At 40.9% G+C, this 6,650-nt stretch overlaps 1 long non-coding RNA gene across 1 annotated transcript; it reads right to left on the bottom strand.

Moving 5' to 3' along the window:
- Positions 1-5,050: 5,050 nt before the first annotated feature.
- On the bottom strand, positions 5,051-6,374 carry LOC135246610 (uncharacterized). Its single transcript, XR_010327805.1, has 3 exons — positions 6,132-6,374; positions 5,617-5,677; positions 5,051-5,156 (listed from the first exon to the last, which is right to left on the bottom strand). It is a non-coding gene; the product is annotated as an uncharacterized LOC135246610 (long non-coding RNA).
- Between the last annotated feature and the right edge of the window lie 276 nt (positions 6,375-6,650).

Below are 6,650 nucleotides of genomic sequence, written 5' to 3' on the forward strand. Positions count from 1 at the left end.
CGCAGGACTCAATGACTACAGACCCGTCGCCCTGACCTCTGTGGTAATGAAGTCTTTTGAGCGCCTTGTACTGTCCCACCTCAAAACCATCACGGACCCACTCCTGGACCCCCTGCAGTTCGCATACAGAGCCAACAGGTCTGTGGACGATGCTGTAAACATGGCCCTCCACTTCATCCTCCAGCACCTGGACACTGCAGGAACCTATGTCAGGATCCTGTTTGTGGACTTCAGCTCCGCCTTCAATACCATCATCCCGGCTCTACTACAGGACAAGCTCTCCCAGCTGCACGTGCCTGACTGCACCTGCAGGTGGATCACCGACTTCCTGTCTGACAGGAAGCAGCACGTGAAGCTGGGGAAACACGTCTCCGACTCCCGGACCATCAGCACCGGCTCCCCTCAAGGCTGCGTCCTTTCTCCTCTACTCTTCTCCCTGTATACCAATAGCTGCACCTCCAGTCATCAGTCAGTCAAGCTCCTGAAGTTTGCAGACGACACCACTCTCATTGGACTCATCTCTGGTGGGGATGAGTCTGCCTACAGGAGAGAGATTGAACATCTGGTGTCCTGGTGCAGCCATAACAACCTGGAGCTCAACGCCCTAAAGACAGTAGAGATGGTAGTGGACTTCAGAAGGAACGCAGCCCCACCCGCCCCCATCACCCTGCATGACTCCCCAGTCGACACTGTGGAGTCCTTCTGCTTCCTGGGCACCATCATCACCCAGGACCTCAAGTGGGAGCTGAACATCACCTCCTCACCAAGAAGGCTCAGCAGAGGATGTACTTCCTGCGGCAGCTGAAGAAGTTCAACCTGCCAATGACAATGATGGTGCACTTCTACACTGCCATCATTGAGTCCATCCTCACCTCCTCCATCACCATCTGGTACGCTGCTGCCACTGCCAAGGACAAGGGCAGACTGCAGCGTATCATTCGCGCCACTGAGAGGGTGATTGGCTGCAATCTGCCATCCCTCCAGGACCTGCACACCTCCAGGGCCCTGAGGCGGGCAGGAAAGATTGTGGCCGACCCCTCCCACCCTGGACACAAACTCTTGCAAACACTCCCCTCCGGCAGGAGGCTGCGGTCCATCAGAACCAAAACCTCACGTCATAAGAACAGTTTTTTCCCGACTGCAGCTGGCCTTATCAACAAGGCCCGGGACCCCCACTGATGCCACTGTCACTGTACTGTTATCCTGACCCCCACGGACACCAACAGACAGCACCTGTACTTAAAACCACTTTATCCCCTTGCACTATTGTTATTGTTTTGCACTATGTTATGTTATGTTATGTTATGTTATGTTATGTCTGTTATGTTTTTTACTGCACTATTGTTCATCTTACTCTATTTATCTTATTTTATGTTCACTGTTACGCACCACCTGACCAAAACAAATTCCTTGTATGTGTAAACCTACTTGGCAATAACCCGATTCTGATTCTGATTCTGATTCTGATGTAACTATAGCAAATAATTTTTTAAACCATGAACTCAATATAAATACATGGCAATAAACCTTTAACAATCAAGTAAATCATTAGTTGATTGTAAAATCATTTAAATGCATGTGAACTAACCCTCTTGCACTGTCATGCACAATAGAAGATATGGCTACATCATATACCCAAATGTAGCGCACTTGCTAAGCGCTAGTGCATGGTTTCTAACAGTACTGCATTAGCTAACTTCATTTAAGTGCATAGGCTCAACTAATAGCCACCTTGAATGAGCTATAGCCTACTTAAAATTAACACAAGGTTATTACATGGCACATTCATACACATGTTACATAGCACATTCATACACGTACGATACAATAACAGTGCGATTCACGCTTTCAAATAGCAACATTCAACTTTATATGAGAGAAACTCAATAGCTATACATACCACGTGTGGCTAATGCTATTTTCAAGGAGTTAATAACACACGTGTTGCTGCTACAATGGCGATATTTTAGCTAAATTTCAAATTTAAACTCGCTGAAATCCCAAAGGAAGAAACTGAAGTGTGCAAACTGAAAAATATTAAACGCCACGTGTGGCTAATGCTATTTCAGGAACACAGAGTCAATGCACACGTGTTCTGCACAGTCGATACTTTAGCAAATTAAACATTTAACTTACCAAGATCCCAAGGAAAGAGATTGAAGTGTGCGATCTGGAAAATATTTGGTCCGTGGGTCATTTACGGAGCTACTCTTTAGGTTTACTGCTTAAATTAACGATTATGATTTGTTACTTCTAATCGTCTTTTTCTTTCTCCCGTTCTCCCCTCTTGCTGTGCGACAAACAGTCTCAACCAAGTCCCTGGGAGTGGGCGGGGCTAACTATTTTCCAGAATGATCTTAAGACATTACTGCCTGTTACAGCCAATAAAACTAATTAGGGACGCAAAACAAGTCCTCCTAACAGTTAGGTAGGGAGCCTCCCTTTTCTTAAAGCTACAGGACTCTTTTAAAACGTTGCTATTTTTCTAACGGGTTACATGATGTTTCGGCTTAAGTGGGTGATTAGGAAAACAATACTGTCGACTCGGCAAATACTCCTCAATAAGGACTTTCAAGTAGGCCATCTGACTAGTTGCAATGGCAGGAGCACAAACAATTTCAACTTTTTGCCTTAGCAGCAACACAAATTGCCAAACTTCATTTTCAACTGGATTTTAAATTTTGTCCCCAATCAAGAGAGGCAGAAGTCTAAGGAAACACCAATTCTGGACAGCATGTCCACTCAATTTCTCACTTCCTGGATTCATTTCGCATGGCTTATTGCTGGCGTCATCGCCGAGGTACCTGAAGTGATTAAGCTGTCCATTCAGTTCTCTATACGTGAAGAATTTCTGATTTGTGACAAAATGACTTAGGTATAGAGCGAAGTCATATGCGACGATACCCTCAAATAAGTCATGGCCCAGACAAGGAGGCAGACCAAGTTGGCACACATGGAAGTGGGTTAATTTGATAAATTTGGAATCAAATCAAATTTAATTCCCATTTACAGTTTTGATGTACTTACGTTATGCTGCATGCTGTGCTGCACGCTGTCTTTGTATGATGCAATTGTTTTCTTTTCACCTGTTGTGAAGGGAGATGACAAAAATTGAGCATGGCCAACAGTACATAATAGAGCCCGACCGATGCCAGATTTTTGGGTCCGGTGCCAATCCCGATTTTGGGGAGTCCTAGCCCACCGATTACCGATGTTTTGACCGATATTTTGTCAAAAAGTGCAACATTTTCAAACCAATTTGAAAAACTTATATTTTATTAAAGTTTCTATATTTAAGAACATTTAACTTATAAGCAAACAAAAAATTTTTTTAAATAAACACACAAAACTTTTTAGATAAAAAAAGTAAAAGATGATATTAAATTAAATATACATATTAACACTATATTTAAGTGTGTGAAATCAAAATAACTCCACACCTTGCTTTTACTCCTTTCTTTTCCAACATCTATAAAAAATTAATGTAAAAAATCCCTTTTCCAGTTTCAAACATGTATTTTTATGATTATTATTATTATTATTGTTGTTATTATTAATTTGTTATTATTATTTCTTAGTATCTATTCTCAGTACATTAATTATATTTTCTTATTTTATTCCTACTAAGACTATCAAACGAGCTTCCCTGTCCATAAGAATTAGACGGTGAAAATAACTACAATGCGCTCTGACGCGTGACTAGATGACACACTCGCTCGCAATAACGCATTAGCTATGACACAGCCTCGTTATTTCTTATTATATTTTCTCAGTAAGTTAAATTAATTATATTTTCTTATTGTATTTTCTTATATGTATGAGCTTTCGTGCAGGTTACCCGCGCTAACTATTGGTTGATTCAGTTCTCCAACAGCAATCCTTCTCTCATGTTATCACGACAAAGCTAGATAACATGGCTTAAAATGATTCATGTTCGAAGTGTTTTATCTGCTTTTTTACTGTCTGGTTAGCTTGCTACGATGACGCGTGACAAGATGACACTCGCTTGCAATCACGCCTTGGCTATTTACAAAACATCATATAGTAGCTAATATCATTATCTCAGATAAAAAACAACAAAAAACAAAACAAATGTGTGACACATTCAATCACCATTTTATTTTGGCTGGTTATTTATTTGAGAATACAGCGATGTCCTCTGGAAATGTAGATCCTACGCTGCTTATGTGCTCACTTCCAGTTCATAAAGGCTTGCTAGCTTGCTAAAGTGAACCAAATATGTTAGCTAGCTCGCTCGTTTGATAATGAGGATTGATAAACATAGTGGTCGTATAAACGCATTTAATTAAAAACTTTCACTAAATCTACATACCTTTATTGCCGCAACCGAATCTGTGCAGACAAGTCTTGCAGTGGAGAATATTGGATGAGGCACGAGTAACAAACGTCTTATTAGAGAAGTAGCGCGTCAGCTGCTGCAGTTCACACTTGTATTAGAGCTCCCTCTACTGGATAATTGTAGTAAATAGCAATTACAACGTTCAAGCAGACAAGTACAGATAAATAATCATCGTTTTTTTTTTGTTTATTATATAATATATATTAATATATTATAGATATATCGGTCGGGCTCTAGTACATAATCTGCAGAAATGGGTGCCTTTACTGAAGTTTTCACTAAAGCCACTCTGTGATCCCATATCATTCTTTCCAAGATAAGGTGGGACTGGCTCAATGTATCTAAACTGATTTTTAAAAACCGTTTTTTGTCTTTGATCAGTTTTCAAGGTACCAGTGTTGCATGCCCGAAACAAATCCTCGGATTTAAGAACCTCTCTCTCTCACGGTCAGAGATATCCAATGATACCAGCTTTATGAAGTAAATGAGACTGACTGATATCATGCACTGCTTGAAAATCCTCAATAATAGACTGTATGACTGATGCTGGCAGTAAAAGTTTTGCCTGCAACTTTAAATAAAAGAAAGCCAAATTGTTCAAGAAAAGGGATTCATCTGCTCTCTCTGGCAGCACCGCTGCTTGGTCTCCCTCGTTATCATCACTTACGTTACGTCGTCAGTCAAATCCCCTCCAACACTGAAACATCCTCAACTTGTTCATTGGTTGCCGTTAGTCTCGTCTCTGTTCCTACTGTTACATGGCCCAGAAGACTGGATACTGTACAAGACTTGTGTACTGTGGAAAAATTAGAAATAAAGGAAGAGACGACTGAAAACGTTCTCCCACACTGACGAAATGGACAAGAAACGGCCCTGCCCTCTCCGATATGAGATTTCAAATGAGAGTTTAAACTGGATAAATCATTGCATCTAACATTGCAAAATTCTACATGACAAGATACACACTCGATTGCAGTTACCTGTGCTCTCCTCTTATCTTTATGCTCTCGATATACATGACATTCCAACTGCGTCATGTTTCTGAACGAACGGGAGCAATCAAAAAAGGCGCATTTAAACAACGCGGTTGGAAGACTCGCATGTACTTTCATATGCCTAACAAACGCATACTTCGTTAAGCATTGGTGACCACAATACTGACATGTAAACATGCTTTCATACTAAGCTATCGCTGGCGAATGATTGGCCGTTATGATACTAACTAGTTTGATGAATTCGAAACGCACGTAGCCTACCTGCACAATCCGGCGACACTCTAGCCAGCTGCAACAAAAAATACTCAAAGTACAGGGTTGCCTTGGAAAAGAACAAGAAAATTTATGTGAAATACAGATCAACGTATTCTGTTGGAAATCAAAACGAACAAATTGTGATATAATTACTTTTAAATTCGCGTAGCCTATTAGGTGTGACACTCGAAACTTGGCATTGCTTTGTTAGCAAATTCTCTGTCGCCACTACTAACCAACGGCTTCCCAATATCCATAGCAATTTCCAGTTAATTACTGAAAATTCAAACGGTGTTATGCAGTTAAGAGCAAAACGCCCACAATGCTGTTCTGTCTTAAGCAATGTGCCGTATATCAATAAAACAGCAGATTACTGTAGGAATTTCCCTGTAATTTCACATCAATTTCATGCCGTGTACCAACAATGACAATGAGTTTGCTTTTATATTTATTGATTTTTATAGATTTAATCAGCTGGACGTGAAATGTTCTTCTGCGGGCGTTTGGGCATATTATCTTACCGTTGTCAAGCAAAACTCTGCTTCGTAGTTCTAATTGGACCGTCCTTATGCAGACACTCTGGTTTGTAGTTCTAGTCGCACCGTTGTTAAGCAAACATCTCTGGTCGTAAGTTCTATGAAAACAATGATTTTATCAAGAAAAAATAGTTCATTCCCGTTTCATACCATGCAATTTGTTGTGTTCAATAATAGATGTTACAGGTTGAGTGTATTCTGACCACTAGGAGGCACTGTATTACTTTCCCGAGATAGTTGGAAGACTACCCTAGTAAGGATGTGACGTAAGGGGAAAGTGTGTTGACCAGGAGAGATTGGGTTAAGATCAGAGACTGTAAAAATATGGACACAGCTACTGTGACGTCACCCATTGACTCTCGTGGGTCTCTAAAACACGTTTTGAAGCTCAATGGCGGGCGCGGCCATTTTCTCGATTTGGAGCCAAAACCATAGAGTTAAGCGGTCTTGTGATTTTTACAATTTGATTGACAGTCCGGTGCGGAAAAGCCCCTCAACCTGAAC

This window comes from Anguilla rostrata, unplaced genomic scaffold (genome assembly GCF_018555375.3).
Source record: "Anguilla rostrata isolate EN2019 unplaced genomic scaffold, ASM1855537v3 scaf0558, whole genome shotgun sequence".
In the NCBI taxonomy this organism is placed as follows: domain Eukaryota; kingdom Metazoa; phylum Chordata; class Actinopteri; order Anguilliformes; family Anguillidae; genus Anguilla; species Anguilla rostrata.